This window comes from Mchenga conophoros, linkage group LG3 (assembly GCF_057382185.1).
Source record: "Mchenga conophoros isolate Kocher_MC1m ecotype Shallow Benthic linkage group LG3, M_conophoros_male_GT1.1, whole genome shotgun sequence".
Taxonomy (NCBI): Eukaryota; Metazoa; Chordata; class Actinopteri; order Cichliformes; family Cichlidae; genus Mchenga; species Mchenga conophoros.
The window spans coordinates 31068965-31087550 of record NC_140528.1 but is presented as its reverse complement, the minus strand read 5'-3'; the positions used below and the strand labels follow the sequence as shown (position 1 = coordinate 31087550).

General features: G+C 41.8%; 1 protein-coding gene across 1 annotated transcript in view; it reads right to left on the bottom strand.

The window, feature by feature from the left end:
- LOC146578125 (cytidine monophosphate-N-acetylneuraminic acid hydroxylase-like) overlaps positions 1 to 11244 on the bottom strand; it is a 42235-nt gene extending 30991 nt beyond the window's left edge. Inside the window, exon 1 of the mRNA XM_085268631.1 lies at positions 11205 to 11244. The gene's annotated coding sequence lies outside the window, so the exon portion shown is untranslated. The remainder of the gene's footprint in view (positions 1 to 11204) is intronic.
- Positions 11245 to 18586: the final 7342 nt, after the last annotated feature.

The window sequence follows — 18586 nt, the reverse complement described above, 5'->3', positions numbered from 1 at the left end:
TGGAAGAAGGCCTGCTTCCTGTTTCTAAATCACCTTGTTTGCCAGTTCCTCTTGACAGGACCCCTAATGAAGGAGTGAAGCCTGCTGTGTTAAAGGAAGAAGGGCAAAACCCTGCTGCTGTGGAGCAACAAACGGTGGAAAATTTAAGCACTAATGGCTCACCTTCTTTTGCTGCTCCATCTTCTCCTCGTTCAAGACAAGAAGTATTACTCAAGGTACGTTTGGCTAAATTACAATTTGAGGCTCAGGATAAAGCCCAAGCTCGTCAGGCAGAGTTGGAACTTCGCAGGTTGGAGTTGGAAGCAGACAGAAAAGGTGTTAAAGCTGAAAAAGTTGGAGCTGGAGTTGCAGATTGAAAGGGAGGTCAGACTGCGTCAGTTGGAGTTACAGGCACAGACTTCAAGAAGTACTACTACTCAACCTAGTTCTGCAAATTCATCTGTTGGTGAAACAACCTCCTCCCATGTAAACCCATGTGGTTTCAATGTGAGTAAAAACATTGTGTTGGTACCTCCATTTCGTGAATCAGAAGTTGATACATATTTCAATGTGTTTGAACGTGTTGCTGCCTCATTGCACTGGCCGAGAGAAGTTTGGCCATTGCTTCTTCAGTGCAAATTGGTAGGCAAAGCACAAGAAGTCTGTTCTGCTTTGTCTTTGGAAGAAAGTTTGAAATATGATGTAGTGAAGTCTGCTATCCTTGCTGATTATGAACTTGTTCCCGAAGCGTATAGGCAACGCTTTCGCAATCACAAAAGAACAGCAATTCAGACTTTTGTAGAGTTTGCTCGTGAAAAAGCTACTCTTTTTGATAAATGGATAACAGCAAGTAAAGTTCTTGACTACAACTCCTTACGTGAACTGATACTGCTGGAAGAGTTCAAAAATGGCCTGCCAGAACGCATTGTTGTACACCTTAATGAACAGAAGGTTTCCACTTTGAAAGAAGCAGCTGTGATAGCTGATGAATTTGTGCTGACTCATAAAACTGTTTTTGTGCAGAAACGTGAAGTTACCACCAGAGAACCTCCCCCACGAAAGGATCCTTGAAGCCCACGACAGACTTTTGCTCCAAGGACTGAAAGGGAATGTTTCTATTGTCATAAACTTGGTCATGTTGTTGTTGAATGTCCCGCTTTGAAGCGCAAGAACCAGTCACCAAAAGGAGTAGGTTTAATTAAAACCATCCGTGCTGAGAGAAGGGACCAAAGTGAAGGAGTTGATCCCTGCTTCAAACCCTTCCTCTTAGATGGCATTGTGTCATTGACTGGGAAGCCTGAGGATGAAAAACCCATTTGAATACTCAGAGATACGGGAGGGTCACGATCTGTGATTTTATCTGATTTATTACCCCTGAGTGACCATTCCTCTTGTCATGGTAGTATTCTGATTCAAGGAGTTGAAATGGGCTATGTCGAAGCTCTTTTGCATTATGTACACATCAAGTCAAAGTTGGTTAATGGCATCTTCTCTGTGGCAGTACGCCCCTCACTTCCCATAAAAGGGGTGCAGTTCATTTTGGGAAATAATATTGCTGGTGGAAAAGTGCAACCTGTTCCCGAAGTAACAAATGATCCAGAATCAAACTTGAAGAGCAACGACCTAGCAACATGTTTCCCCATCTGTTTTTCCTGCTTGTGTTCTCACCAGGGCTCAAGCAAGACTTAAAGCAGAAATTGATTTGTCAGACTCTTCGTTGGCTCAGGCTCTGGCTACAGATGATTTGCAAACCCTGGTTGATCTTAAAAGTGGCTCAAAGGATACTGCTGAGAAGAGGAAGGATCTACATCTCCCACAGTTAGACTTGCCAGTCACACATGAAAGCCTTGTTGCTGCTCAGAAGTCTGATCCCTCATTGACTAAATGCTTTACTTCTCTTTCTGAAACAGGAAATAAAAAGGCTTCTTATTTCTTGGAAGATGGGGTCTTGATGCGCAAGTAGACTGCCCACCCAAGTCTAACAGCGGACGTAAAGGGAACCTGTTCTGATGACTGTGACTGGAGCACTACTTATCAGATTGTTGTGCCTCTTGAGTATCGTCACTACGTAGTCTCCCATGCACATGAGCACCCTCTGTCTGGTCATTTGGGAGTTACAAAAACGTACAACAAGATACTCAACCATTTCTTTTGGCCAGGATTGAAGGCTGATGTAGTTGAGTTTTGCCGCACTTGTAAAACATGTCAGATTGCAGGAAAGCCAAACCAGACAGTTCCTATAGCTCCTCTTCATCCTATACCAGTACTTGGTGAACCTTTTGAATGTGTCATTGTGGACTGTGTTGGTCCATTGCCCAAGACAAAGAATGGTAATCAGTTTTTACTGACTGCAATGTGTACTTCGACTCGTTTTCCAGAACCTGTCCCACTCAGAAGAATAACTGCACCTTTGGTGATTAAAGTTTTGACAAAGTTCTTCACAGACAGACCAAGGAACTAACTTTCTGTCTAAACTTTTCAAGCAGGTCATGCAGAGTCCCTTGGGTTTAGCCCAAATGAACTAGTGTTTGGTCATTCTGTTCGGGGACCTTTGAAGTTGTTGCAAGAACAGTTCTTGTCAACAGACCATGTTGTGAAAACTAATGTTCTGGATTATGTTTCACAGTTCAGAGAGCGCCTCCATAAGGCCAGGTTGCCAGCTGCAGAAGCCCTCTCCTCTGCTCAGGTGAAGATGAAGAGTTGGTATGATAAAAAAGCCGTTCCTCGATCTTTCAATCCAGGTGACAAGGTTTTGGTTCTTCTACCAACTGCTAGCTCTGCATTGTCTGCCCGCTTCTGTGGACCATACCAGGTGGATAAGAAAGTAAATGACACTGACTATGTGATTAAAACACCAGATAGGAAGCGTAAAACACGCTTGTGCCATCTCAATATGCTCAAATCTTTTCATTCTAGAGCTGCCTCTTTCTGTGGCACCGCAGATAAGCCTGTGGCATCTCCGTCAGAGCCAATCTCATCTCCAGAAACTCTCTTGTTGAACTCTCCCTCAGGATTGAGGTCGAGCTTAGATGAAGACAGGCTCAAACTTTGTGATGCCAGCTACCAGAATGCCAGAATGCTTAATTCTGAGGTACTGTCCCAGTTGTCTATATATCTGTCTCACTTGACCCGTGAGCAACAGTTGGACATTGAAAGGCTCGTCACCATTCATTTAACACTCTTTGGGGACATGCTTTCCCGTACTACTGTAATAGAGCACGACATTGATGTTGGGAATGCCGTGCCTATTAAGCAGCATGCTTACCGTGTGAATATGGCAAAAAGGGAAATGATGAACACAGAAGTAGACTACCTTCTATAGCATGGATTGGCTATCCCAAGCTATAGTCCATGGAGTTCTCCGTGCCTGGTTACGCCAAAATCAGATGGAACACCTCGCTTTTGCACAGATTTCCGCAAGGTAAATGCAGTAACAGTACCTGATTCCTTCCCACTGCCCCGTATTGAGGACTGTATTGACAGCGTCGGATCTGCTGCTTATGTGAGTAAGCTGGACCTTCTTAAAGGTTATTGGCAAGTACCTCTGACAGAAACAGCATCAGAAATCTCAGCTTTCGTAACACCTGATCACTTTTTACAATATACAGTCATGGCATTTGGAATGAGAAATGCTCCTGCTACCTTTCAGAGGTTAATGTCAACTGTATTATCTGGTGTGGCAAACTGTAATGTTTACCTTGATGATGTGGTCATCTATTCTTCCAGCTGGTCAGAGCATGTTGACACCTTAACCACTGTGTTCAAGCATTTAGCTGATGCTTCCTTGACCCTCAACTTGGCTAAATGCGAGTTTTGTAAGGCTACAGTGACCTACCTTGGAAAGGAAGTTGGGCAGGGCAAGGTTCGCCCTATCAGTGCAAAGGTTAATGCCATTCTTAACTTTCCTGTGCCAACAACACGCCGTGAGCTGTGCAGATTTCTGGGGATGGTTGGTTACTACAGCTGTTTCTGTAGGAATTTTTCTGAAGTCGTAACACCACTGACCAACCTGTGCAGCCCGAAGGTACCATTCATTTGGAGTCCCGAGTGTCAATATGGTTTTGAATGTGCAAAAGGTCTTCTGTCGAGTTCACCTGTTCTTGTTGCTCCAGACTTTTCTAAACCGTCTGAAAAGCGTCTGGACTTCTTTAAGTTGCTTTTCAAGCAACTTAAAGAAGTCCAGACGCTTTTCTTTGCAAGCTCCTTTGACTACGATGACCTGGATGACTGAGAACCTTCACAGACGTGTTGTTAGGTAGGTTATGGTTATAGGTTGTATATTTTGTTTCTTTGGAATTAGGTAAGTTTCTTTTATTTCTATGTCAGGGATGTTTTGTTTGTTATGTTGGCCTTGGCTCTCCCTGACGTTACACCTCGGTCTGAACCCACATCCCATCACCAGTATTAAATAAACCTTTTAAAATTACCATCTTGGCTCCTCCTTCTCTATCCACATTTATGTTCGTCCCTTCAACCCCCTAGACTAGCCAGGGGACATAACACTTACACTTATGAATGTGAATATATGACATAAATTGGTGCTTCTGGCCAGAGAGAGATAAGTGTGTTTTAAGCAGTGATGATAATAATGAAAATGTCTTAGTTTTGTTATTTTTAGGCGCAAAGCAGACCTGGATCAATTTTCCACATGCAGCAGTCGGAAGAAAGTTATAGGTTAACATCACTGGAAACGTTCAGGCCAAGTTTCTGGTTGAATTGTTTACAGCGCCATGTGTCACTAAACCTGACAAACGAGCTCTCACTCCTGGCTGAAGACAGAGAGTGCAGTTCCAAAAAGCAATAACATGGCAGTTAAAGAGAGACAGAGGAGAATGCAGGACAAAGCGGAAAGAGAACTGCCTGGTATTGGACTGTTGAAGTGGGAGAGGTCAACGGAGTGAGAGGAGCAGGTGAGAACACAGAGGAATGCTGTTGTTTAATGTGGGAAATCTAAATTTGGGTTAGCAAACCTGGGAAAAAGAAAACTGACTGCTTAAGGGTGAAAATTGTGAAAGAGTCTGAAACACTGAATAAAGAAACATATGCAAAACCACACAAACAGAAACTATATTAACCTTACTAACACTTATAAATACAAGGGAGCTCATGAAGATTAGACAACATCTTGAGCATGTGAGTCTGTTTATCATCTTGTCCAAGTTGCTTATTGTGATGAAAAGTGATACAAAGACCAGTGGACTCATAGCAAAGTAGTTAAAAAAAGGATCCAATTATAGCAGAGAAATGTGCATGAAAGGCAGCTTTGAGAACATGCCGTGGTGGATCTGCAGCTCCACTGCACAGACATCGATTAAACCTGACTAATAACTAGAGATGGCACGATACCACTTTTTTATGTCCGATACCGATACCGATATCATAAATTTGGATATCTGCCGATACCGATATGAATCCGATATAGTGTTTTTTAATCAACAAAACTGTTTTTAAAATATCTTGCTGCATTTTGTATAAGTTCATACTCAAGTTTAAAACAACTACTACACTAAAGCTATTCTGTTATACCTGTATGCAAAAAAAATGTTTCATAGTTCAGCAATACTGATCAATCTAATAAACTTAAACCTACACCATCCTCCCTATTCTGGTATTTTAAAGAGTACTTAGCGTAAATATTAAGCAACCTAACTAATAGGGTTCCAACTCCCAGCAACAACAAAAATAATAAAAAATAGGGAACCACCCCTCACGCTCCACCTCATGATGCTTAATCGACGTAATCAACCTTAATTTGATGCAGTGTGAAAAAAATGCACAGAAATCAATTATTTTTCAAGAAATATTAAATAGATTCAACATCTTTCTTCAACAAAATTGCAGACTGCACAGATGGTACCTTCCCAAAGGAAAAAGTACTATAGCTTACTAGGGTATATATATTAGACTTAATAGTTACTATATACAGTAATGGACTTCTATTCATTTTGCATCAAATTAAAACTTTGGGTGTCAGATAATTATTTATTAAAAGCTAGACATTTTAAATGAGAATAAGAAAGAAAAGTATGTCTTTGTGCCCCCTTTTCCCTGTTAATGCCCTATCGGCCCCCCTGGCTAAACTTTGCTAGATCCGCCCCTGCACAGTTACCAGCGTCAGCTACGTAGAAAAAGATCCTCGAGTAGAAAGTAATATTAAATACATTCTAACAACAGCTGATCAAGCTTAAACGTGCTTCTGTTGTTCAGCCGCTGGTTTCCTCTTTCTGGTGCAAAGTGGACCAAAAACAAAGAAGAAACACGGACTCGGGACAGAAAAGCCGATCAGCTGATCGTTAAGCAGTTTCATGATTGAAGTAGCAGCAAGAAGAGGCAGTCGCTCCATATATCGTTTGTTAAGCTTAACGCAGGAATGCTTTACAAACATTCAGAGATGGACTTACACACTTGCTGTACTTCTCTCGGGGATAACTTTGTCGGAGATGAAATGCCGGGTTGCTAGCGAAGCTCCAAATGCTATCCAGAGCACCGACAGGTCCCGCATGCCACAGCCGCTCTATCACGTGATGCATACTGCTCCAACGTGCTAACGTTCTGAGGTGAGTTACGGCGTATTGCAAGTTTTGTGAGGTGCTTTCGTGATATTTAATGGATCGGATTACATTTATTTTTCTCCGATATCCGATCCAGTAATTTAGGTCAGTATCGGACCGATACCGATACGTAATATCGGATCGGTCCATCTCTACTAATAACTAGGGATGGGTACCGGTGTCCGGTGCCATGATGGTACCGGTTCTGACATAAACGGTAGTAAGCAGACCGAAAAGCAGTGCACATTTCGGTGCTTTATTTCGGTGCTTTTTTTTCACTGAGCTGTGATACACTTTAGATTCTAGCCAATCATTTTACATTTCCGAGGATAGTAGGCAGGTCCAGGTCCAAAAGATGCAAACTCAGCAGCCTGCAACAAGTGCTTTAAGCTGATACTGTGATACTGTCAAAGGAGGTAACATCTCAAATCCGATGAAACACCTGGCGACGCATAGCGGGGTTTTTTTTTTGTTTTTTTTTTAAAGCCGAGAAATGCGCCGTATTTGATAGCTTGCTGCGAGACCTCACACCGTGCACATCTACTGCGGGTGGGTTGCCCGTTATCGTACCCGGAGCAATATCCCCCCAAAACCCGAAGAATGGAGTCCTGGCCCATAGCCCTGCCAGTGTAGCAGAAATGATGACGGATGATGACGGCAGCAGCAGCCGTTCTTCTCTGCGTGAGTAGCTTAATGTTGTCTGTGTGTAATTTTCGTTGAGTAGGCTCACCACGTTATTACATTAATGCATGTAAGGTGAACTAGCAAACATCATCATAGCTACATGCAGCTGTCTTCTTGTTTGATGGCAGATGCTCCCTTCACCCTGGCCAAAAAGGCTAAAATGACCAAAGAAAAAGTGGAAAACAGCTGAACATGAGAGGTTTTTGGACAAAGTTTGTGTTTTTTCCATTGTTTAAGCACTGCTTCCAGCCAAGAGTGATACCATATATGCCCCATAGCTGCAGAAAAGGCTAACACTGTTATCTTTTTACAAAAAAAACAGCTGAACATGGGAGGTTTTTGGACCAATTTTGTGTTGTCCATTCTTTAAGCACCGGTTTGAGCACCGGCACCGTTTCAAAAGTACCGGTTTGGCACCGGTATCGGATAAAACCTAAACGATACCCATCCCTACTAATAACACACACACACGCAATGAAAATCAGCTTGCTATTTTTCATCAGTGTTAAAATAGCGTGAATTTTTTTTTTCTCTCTCTTCCCCCCCTTCTCACCATCTCTTCTCCCCTTTGGTTTTCTTTCTTTCTCTCCCCCTCTTTCTTTCATTCTTTCCCCCTGTCCTATCCCACAGTTATGTCTGTCCCGTTTGCAACTGAAAATAAAATAAATTCATAATTATAATAAAGGTCAACCAAATGGACCAATATGGCAAGGCCATGATGATCCACTTGGTAAAATAAATCCGCTTGGCATCTTTCTTGGTCTCAAGACAACAATTCTGATGGCTATAGATCCAAACGGGACACAAAAAAAAAAAAAAAAAAAAAGCGTGAATTTAACACACTTAAACCCTGAAGTTGAGGAATAATAATAAAGTTGAGGTTTTAATAACGCCTAGGTAAGATATCATATGTTAATGAACCTATGCATATTCTATTTATATTTTTCTGCACAATGCTGTGTTAGTCTGTGTCCCACTCGTATGTATAGGCAGGGTGTGGGTGTGTTCGTGTATGTCTGCGGGTGTGGCTGGAGGATCGAGCACAGCCAGCTGCAGGCCTGATGGGTGTGGCCCTGTGGGAGGACTGGCCACACGTGAAGTTCCTGCCACACCTGTTGGTGATCAGGGCTCGTCGGGGGAGCTACTTAGGAGAGTGTTGGAGCTCCCACCGGCGCGGGATCATTGAGTTATCGTACCAAGTTAGTGTGTGTCAGTATATGTCAGTGCTGTTTGTATATGCCCGCCGAGGGTTAGTGTTGACGGCTACTTCTATGGTTTCCCTGCAGGAGGAAGAGTGGTCCAGAAAGGCAGCACGCATGGGGTGTGCGGAAACACAACAGCGGGGAGCACGAGCACAGACGTCGGAGGGAAGCATGCACACGGGGTTCAGAGGAGCAACGGGGAGTTATTGTCTTTACAGCTTTTCACTGTAAATAAAGAGCACTGTTTGCATCGCAGAGTCTGCGTTTTGGGTCCTCCTTTCCCCACATCCCCACGGTCTGCCAGCCAGATCGTGACAAGATCAAAGTAACTTGTGCTCTTCCTGCTGTTTCCATTTTGATGGCAAGAAGAAGAATGCTTGGTCTCGTCTGTGTAAAACGACTACAAGAAGACAGCTCCTTGGAGGACAGGACCAACTTCACACCCGATCAGATCTGCACCCTGTTAGACCTCTGCCTCACCACTACATATTTCACATACAACGAAGGCTTTTACAGACAAAAACATGGCTGTGCCATGGGCTCCCCCGTGTCACCTATTGTAGCCAACCTTTACATGGAGGAAGTTGAAAGGAAGGCTCTTGGCTCTTTCAAAGGAAGAGTACCCAGCCACTGGTACAGATATGTGGATGACACCTGGGTCAAAATCAAGACACAAGAAGTGGAATCCTTCACTGCGCACATTAACGCTGTGGATAAAAACATCAAGTTCACCAGGGAAGACACAAAGGACAACTGTTTGCCTTTCCTGGACTGCGCTGTGCACATTGAAGAGAACGGCAACCTCAACATCGAAGTTTACCGGAAGCCCACACACACGGACCAGTACCTCCTCTTTGACTCCCATCACCCTCTGGAACACAAACTTGGAGTAATTAGGACCCTACACCACCGGGCAGAACATGTTCCCTCTAAGCCTGAAAGAAAAAAGAAGGAACACACACATGTAAAGGAAGCACTCAAAACGTGCAGCTATCCTAAATGGGCGTTCTTAAAGTCAGCAAAGAGGCACAGAAAAGAAGACCAGACACCAGTGAGGGAGGATAAGAAGGACAGACGCAACAACATTGTCATCCCCTATGTAGCCGGTGTATCAGAAAAACTCAGGAGAGTTTTCTCCAAGCATGACATCCCGGTGCATTTCAGACCCAGCAACACGCTCAGACAAAAACTGGTTCACCCGAAAGACAAAACGCCAAAACACAGACTTAACAATGTGGTGTATGCTGTACAGTGCAGCGAGGAATGCCCAGACCTCTACATTGGAGAGACCAAACAGCCACTTCACAAGCGCATGGCACAACACAGAAGAGCCACCTCCACAGGACAAGACTCAGCAGTCCATCTGCATCTTAAGGATAAAGGACACTCTTTGAGGATGCCAATGTTCACATTTTGGACAGAGAGGACAGATGGTTTGAAAGAGGAGTGAAAGAAGCCATCTATGTCCACTGTGAGCGACCATCTTTGAACAGAGGCGGGGGTTTACGACACCAACTCTCTGCCATCTATAATCCAGTTTTGAGATCCCTTCCCAGACGCCTTAACGCCCACTCACATCCTGGGCCATCTGATCTCAGGAATTCGCATGATAAGGTGGGGCCAGGTTTCACAATGAACACACCCGAAACTCTGGCTGATTGGGACCCACACCCAGTTTCACACCTTGGCTCAGGCGATTAGAGGATCATCAGGGGGTCCTTTTGTCCCTCTGTGGGGGGTCACTCCCACTAGGTTTATATCTGGGACTCTCCACCATTTGACCTTAGAACTGAAGAAGCTTCTCGGATGAGAGGTGAAACGTCTTCAAGTAACTTAAAGAAGTCCAGACGCTTTTCTTTGCAAGCTCCTTTGAATGCTTGGTCTCAGTGGACAGTAGCCAATCACACTTCATGTGGTTTTAAAAGCAACATGTAAATTCTCAACAACAACCAAAACACTGATCAAATCTTTGAAATATGTATTGTTGTTGTGAGATGTGTAAAATTAGTGCATGCTAGGGTTTGTTATTGAAAATAGTTCAGTTGTTTTTTCTATTTTAATGACCACCTACACCCCACAATACTCTTTTAAAACGTTTTGTTTTCAGATTCTTTCTTTTAAAATCTATCAAGTGCCTGTTAATTAGTCTTACATGAAAAAATTTGAAATCAACTTTTATAGGATTTTATTACAGCAAAGGCTATTGATTTCTGATCAGACCCAGAAGCAGGTTTTGTAATTTTAGTTGAACACCAAAAAAATTCAAGTTATATTTGTTTTATACACAGAGACATGAAGTGAGACTCTCAGCTTTTGAAACTGGTCAAACTGGATCTGCTGTGCAACAGCACAGTCTGAGTAACAGGATTCTCCACTGTCACATCATGACATCCTTGGAGGAGAGCCAACAGTTTGTGACAAAGTATAATCTACAAAAATGAATATAAAGACCCGGAGCTCTGAGTCTCTCCTCTCTGCCTCCTCCACAGACTGATGGAGGCAGGAAAAGCTGCCTTCAGTCATCAATAAGTGGATCCACAGTAACAACGACTCTGAGTTCAGCTGCTGACCATCAACTTACTCTACTTCTGCATCACAGGTGAAGAACTAATGCTGAACTAAGCTGCACAAAGCTGATGTTAGCCAGGAAAACATTACAGAATGACTTTAATGGAGAGACCGGAAATAATAACACACAGTTTGTTATGTGAAGAAATCAAACATGAGCTGAACAAACAGTAAAGTTCCTAAAGAGAAACTGTTAAAGGATGAAACAAAACAAACTTACATTTTCTTCAACCACAGACACGAACAACAAGCTACACTCTACATCTGGATACTAAACATAGATGCACAGGTGAGCTGCTTCCTGGAACGAGGCGGGACAGGTGGGAGGGGCTTGACATGAACAATCGAGTTCATTTAACTCAGGGGTGTCAAACTAGAGGCTCGAGGCCCGGTGTCCTGCAGGTTTTAAATATCACCCTGGGTCAACACACCTGAATCAAATGATTAGTTCATTACCAGGCTTCTGGAGAACTTAAAGACACGTCAAGGAGGTAATTTAGCCATTTAAATGAGCTGTGTTCGATTAAGGACACCTGCAGGACACCGGGCCTCAAGGCCTGGAGTTCGGCACCTGTGATTTGAATGAACACTAGAACATTTGTCTCCTTTCTTCGTGGTTCATTGCTTTAAATTTGCATTTAATGTCTCCATGTGTGCCTCTGTTTTCAGATGCGACTGCATTCTGCCTCATGACTACAGACTTGACACTTCCATGTTCACTACAGACCACAGTTTGTCATGCACACATAATGAATGGACAAACAGCTGTCATTTTAACTTATTTACAACCTGCTGCTTAAAAATATCATCTAATTAATATATTTATTACTTCATAATCAGACTATGCAATGACAGCAATTTTATCAAAGATAAAAAAGAAAAATTATTCATGAAGCAAAATCACATCAGTATGACATTTTTAATGGATCCTGATCCTTGTCACTTTACTGACTGTATTTGTTTATTGTTATTATTATTATTATTATTATTATTATTATTAATAATAATAATAAAAGTCAAGTTTTGTCTCCTGCGCAAATCCTTACCATATCATGGTGGAAGGGTTTGTGTGTCGCAGCGATCCCAGAGGCTATGTGCTAGTTGCTAAACATTTTTAATTTATTTATTAAACCTTTAACTTTTATTTCAGCCACATGTCAAATGCAATCAAAGTGTCTGACCTCTAAAGAGCTCCAACTTTTAAGTTCATCAGTTTAAAAAAAACTTGAAGCAATCGGTAGCCTTAATTCTTTTTATGGTTTGCCAACATATTCTGGTTTACTGTGTGAGAATCAGAGCTGTTTTTAATTATGTTGGGTGTTTTCAGCCAGTTAAACATCTTCCATGGACGTTTCAATCACCAAACTCGAAGAACTAGTAACTGCATGCAGCACAGTTTCAGTTTGCAGCATTCCTTCTTTGTGAAGCATCAACAGTAACGACATGTTATTTAACAGAGCTGCATAAAGACTACCAATTCAAATCAATTCACTTCAATTTTATTGAAGAGATCATGGCACTGTAAAAACATGAAAACATATTACTGTAATACTCAACTGCAAAATGTTAAAAAAAAATCCAATAAATGAGGAATAGTGATGCTACTGTATTATGGGGTGTCTTGTGAGTCCTACCTCTAAAAATGAATAGTCTAGACTTTAATGACAGAGCATAATTCAGACATCACAAAGTTTCTCACACTACAGAATAAAATGAATCCCACAGACATGAAGGAATATTTGTGCTTTTATGCAGAGAGTCAGCATCAGCTCTCTGCTCTGTTTCACATAATGTTCATGCAAATCAGAGGTGTTTTTAATGAGGTTTTAATGATCATCCATGGAACCACCAAACTAGAAAAACCAGTTACTGCATGCAGCAGAGTTCCTATTCTTTGTGAATCATCAACACTAATAACATATTATTAAATAGGACTGCACAAGTACAAAGAGTCTGACTCACTTTATCGAATTTCCCAGAGGAACCCACCCGAGGGATTAATAAAGTTCTATCTTATCTTATCACACCTGAACAATAATGCTGTGTGACACCTGCCCTGCTCGTATCAGTTTGAGTCCAAACAGAAATGTGGTCACATAACTGACGAGGCCAACGTGCAAAGATGAGTGTCTTCCTCGTCTTCGCCTGTCAGTGTGGAACTGACTTCTCCTTGTTATCAAATTTGTGAGCAGCAGTTGGAACTGCCACATAAATTAATGTTCATCAGTCTGTTTGATTCCAGCCAATCAATAATCTATAATGATGTGGATTTGTCTTCAAACACGAGTGATCCAAAATTTGTCCTGAGATAATCGAAGAGTCCTCCAAATGCGGCAACAAATGCGTCCTCCTTTTCCCTAGATTTGAAGGATGGGTCGGGTGTATGCTTCGTGGCCTACCATATGCCAGGATTCATTGCGGATCATGCTCTGGTGCTAGCGACCAGAAAAACGCAGAAGTAAGGGCGAGGATATAACGAAGGCTAGATTGTCTAATTTCACAGCCGCTCACTTCCAGCCTAAAGAATAAACAGACTCTATTAAGAAGATTTATTAATCAATTTCATTTTTCTTAAACTCTTCTGTGCTTGTCAAAATCCTTCCATCTAAGGAGCCTGGAAAGAAAAGCATCTGGACTTCTCTAAGTTTCTTGAATATGTTTCCTGTTGGAGTCAAATTGTTAAATGTTGTTATTGTGTTACTTAAATTTGTAAGTCTTAGTTCAAGCAGCCTGATCAAAGGCATTCCTTTGTCTCTGACCACCTCTCCAGCCAGTTTGTTGGTGGGGGAGGCTGCAGTGTTTTATTAGGGATATCTATGTGAGGGTTCTGTTTGTTGCTTAGTAAACTTCCTGCTTTTATGATCCTTTTGTGGGAAGGAGATCACAGAAACACACCCACAAAAACAAACATACACTCAAACTCATACATGCACACACCCACACACACACATTGTCGCACATACATACACCTGCACACACATACACACATATTGCCTTGTCTTTTGTAGCCATAGGGGGTTTTACAATGGGAGGTGCTTAAGTGTGTTGTAACTATTTTCAATGAAAGGCGGCAAGCGGAGGCCAGAGTTGAGGTCGTCTGTGGTTGGATTCAGAGTGCTTTCCTGAGACACCAAGCGGGCATCCCTTGCTAGCAAGTAAAAGATGTTCGTCTTGATTGTCATTAACAATTCACTTCAATTTTATTTATATAGTGCCAAATCACATCAAAAGTCGCCTCAAAGCACTTTTTATCACACCCCAAGATTTTGAGTCACACTTTAATTCAACCCGTACACAAGATTGACTTAATTTCAGATAAATAAATGTTCAGCTCCATCAGTTTCTGTTATTCATTAATTGTTGTTGTGTTTGAAATAACATCCAATAAAATGTTGACCAAGTTGATTATGTTCATTACAATGTGCAGAGATTGGCTAACCTGACCAGGGAATGCAATAAACATTACTGACAGATCAGTCGGTGTTAAAGTCACTTTTAACAGTCCAGAGTAGGATAGCATTGGACATCCTCAGGGTGGAAAAGGGGTTGGTGTGACCAAGGTGTGGTTTGGCTGTTGTACGTATATTTCAAGTGATACAGCTCCAGATGGGCCAGTTACCAGGGCATGGAAAGACGACAGACATTATCAAATGAGGAGAAGGAATTTTCTGGGATTGAAGATCCTCTGGGTGACTGAAACATTCAGAAAATAAAAGTTATCATTTTATGATTAATTGGTACTTGACTGATAATTGGCCATGTTCACAGCTGTATTGACTCGTGTGGATATTGTCTATCCCAAGTTTGAGAACTCTAATTAACAGACTGAAAACAGCGACACTAAGGGAAGAACATGCAGTGCCACCCTATCAGATGCCAGTGTCGGTTGGGCATGGTGATGAATCAGTGCGTTTCCATGAGGAGGCAGGCTGATGGTCTGGAAGACCCAGTATCTGACCAACTGAATGGGGACGACAGCTGATTTAGCACTGACTCGACTAAAAGACCCCACCCCAGTTAAGAGGGAAAAGCTGAAAGGCTGAGTGTCACACTGGAGGGGAACTTGTGGGACAGCAGGCTGAACGAAACACACGTTAAAACGTGTGAAAGGAGGGAGTGTTGGGATTGAAAATGTTTGATTTCTCTTACTAAAATAAGCAGTTATAATTATTTTGATACACACATTGCAAATGTGCTCATTCGAGTTGGCACTCAGTCTTTTGAAGGTCAGACGCTTTGTTCGGAGTGACTGTCCAGACTGATATATTGTAAGACATGACCTAGAGTGCAGAGGGGTAATTGCAAACATACTTGCACACATAGATAATAAGTAAAATAGGTCCCTGGGTAAAAGAGTTCCGAACATGATACTCTAAACCAACTTTGAATCACTAGAAGAACAATGGATAATAGCATTAGATTATCCTGACCTTTTTTCTTTTCTGTCTCTTACAGAGTAGGGAGCAGACACCAGAACAGGTCACGGAGATATGAGGATGCTTCGGAGCAGACACCAAGACTGCCATGTCCATGTGGGAGGAAGATAGCTGCTATGTTTTGGCTAACTATATAATGTTGTACAGCCCGCACAACTGAGGGTTCACATAGAGGTCCACGGCGCTTGGGAACAGATTGGGGAAACCTGCAGTCAGCTGAGACTGAAGAAGTCACTTGGATGAGTGACGAAACGTTTCTCCCACAAAACGCTACGTCCAGATGAACAGAATCAACTTTTGGAGAACAATGGATGATATATCGAGTGCGGGAGAGAGTATGAGCGTGCAGCGTTTAAAGCGTGGAAGTACTGACCTTACTTTGAGTTTGATTCCATAAAAAGTGACAAAAACATTAGTGTCCGTTGTGCGTGGGAAGAAAACTTCTTTTTACAGCTAAAAAAACCCCTAAACTTCCAAGCAAGCACCGAGTGCGCTACGACGGAATGGGAGATTCACAGAGAAACTCGCGGATTCTTGAACTGACCGCTGCGGCACACCTGCACTAGGGCAAACATCCGCCTACCCACTCCTGCTTTACAGGTGAAAATAGAGCAACAGGACCGCTAGTCTTTGACTTTATTTATTTTCTGCTGTGTTTTACTTGCATCTATTTGAAAGAGTGAGTGTAAACACAAAAAAAATGTGCTGGAATGTGCAGAAAATAGGTTTAAATATTAAACAAATTTCTTCCAGTCAGAGAATGTTGCATATAATTAAATCTTTGCTTGATGCATAAAGTTAAAAGATTAAAACTAATAAAACAAGTTTAAAAAGAGACTTTTCCATTTGATTACATTTTGTATGATGGATTATGTAGAAAAAGTAGAATTGGGCTGAAAGATCTATCGCTCTATCACCTCTTCAGGTTGTAAATCATGTTTTTAAAAAGTAACTAAGTAACAAAGTAATTAATTACTTTTTAAAATAAGTAATCAGTAAAGTAACAAGATTACTTTTTGGGGGAAATAATCAGTAGTTAGTTATTGATTACTTTTTTCAAGTTACTTGACCAACACTGCTGATGACTGTCAGATCTATGTACCTCTAAAGAAGAAAGGCTCATCCCATATGGAAAATATATATATAAATCTTATAAAGTTTGTATCTGTCTTGTGTGAAACTTTTATGAAAAGCATACGGTAGTGATGTGACGTTCTGTATCGAGGCTTCGAAGCTTGTGTCGAGTAATTGAGGGGCGTTTCCGCGATGCGCGTATCGAGGCTTGCTTCATTTATGGGAGGAGCTGAAAATGATGACGTCCGAAGCCTCGCTGCCCGGCTGTACCACGTGACTGGTTCATGAAGTGGTTCGAACTTTGCCGCGAGCTATGACAGCGATATAAACCCCCCAGACTGGAGAGTTGTCAGTGAGAGTTTGGAGACAGTTTGGAGGTTTATGAGAGTGAGGAGAGAAAGTCAGGAGAGAATGGAGCCAGCTAAGAAGAGGAGGATGTCCTCCCCTGTGTGGGAACATCTTGATCTTATTCCTCCCAACAAGGTATGTAAATTTCTACAGAAGATGTATTTTCATAATACTGATGCTGCAATACAATTTATGTTAAGCTGTCTGTACTTTTGTACAAGGTGAAGTGTTTGCTCTGTGCCAGGGAGCTGGGATATAACAACAACACCTCATCCATGCTTAGGCACTACAGAGCTTTGCATGAGAATAAGGGGGACACCGATTGTGGAGCAAGACCAGCTGAGCCATCAAATGCCATGATAATATAGCATGCTGTAATGTTACTAAATGATATAACAATATTATACAGCTGTTATAAGTTACGTGTGTGATATTTATATTTGTGCTTTGTCTTTATTGTCTTTCCTCAGGAGAACAATCTCAAATAGATGAAGACCTGGTTAGCATGGTGATTGAGGACTCCCAGCCATTTAGCATTGTGGAGGACAAAGGATTCAAAAGATAAATCATTAAATCCTAGCTATGTTCTCCCCACTAAAGGTCATAAAAGCAGTGAAAATTTAGTTTTTACAGAATAAAATGTGAACAGGCAGGACTGAGGCCTCAGTGTGTAGCTGTCCATACCTCAACGTTACAAAAGCACAACTACTGTCCACACCCCAACCACACCTCACCTCACAGTAAATGATCATTTCCATTTTAAGCATTTCCAAATGATCATTTTCCATACTGCCAGTATAAATATACACAGTACACTGCATCACTACAATATACATGTTTTACACACTCCTTTTGTTGTTGACATTTACAGGCTGTGTGCAAAAGGCCACACCCGTCAAATTCATGCCAACTAATATTTTTACGTCCAGTAGATGTCCTACTAGAGCAAATGAAGCTTCAAGAAGCTTTGCGCTGGGGTGAACCAATTGGATGGAAAGCTTCAGTGCTTCATGAAGCTTCATCTGCCCATCACTAGCATACGGTGATGTAGCATAACTTAAGCAGCAAGGAAGGTGATAAGTAAATAGCATTAACAGACGATTGAAGTTCTTTTAAGCATACTTTATTGCTGGCATCTCCATTTTACCATAAAACAATCCATCAGGCATGCAAAAATCCCACTGGCTTTATACAGGACTTTGCCCACACCTGACCTCGTTAGCCCCTACCATTGAAACAAAATAGGTCAAACCAAATAATACAATTCTAAACAAAGAACAGGAATAAAGTCATGCATGAAACTGACAAACTCATTTACTCAACTAAATAGTTTGTAAAGTAAAACACTGCATACAATATAACTCAAAAGGCTACTTTAAAGAAAACAAACAATACTATACAAAATGAAAAACCCTCCATTTGGTGATGCAATCATTGACCTCATGACCCTATATAAACAGGAAGTAGTGGGTGGCCCTTCCCATAGGGAAACATCCGACTGGGTTGTGTGATGGGTGCACTGATATGGAGACGGTTGAGCATGTACTCCTTAGTTGTGGGAAGTATGTAAGTTACAGGAGGGTGATGTGGGGTGAACTGAGTGGTGGAAGGGACCTTACGTTTGAACAAGTGGTTGATAAGTTAAGTCATGGTGAAGGGGAAGTGGTGGTTTTTCGTTTTTTGAGAAGTACTGGTCTCATCAAGAGGATCTGAGGATTCAAGAGTGACGGACGGTTAACAGCCA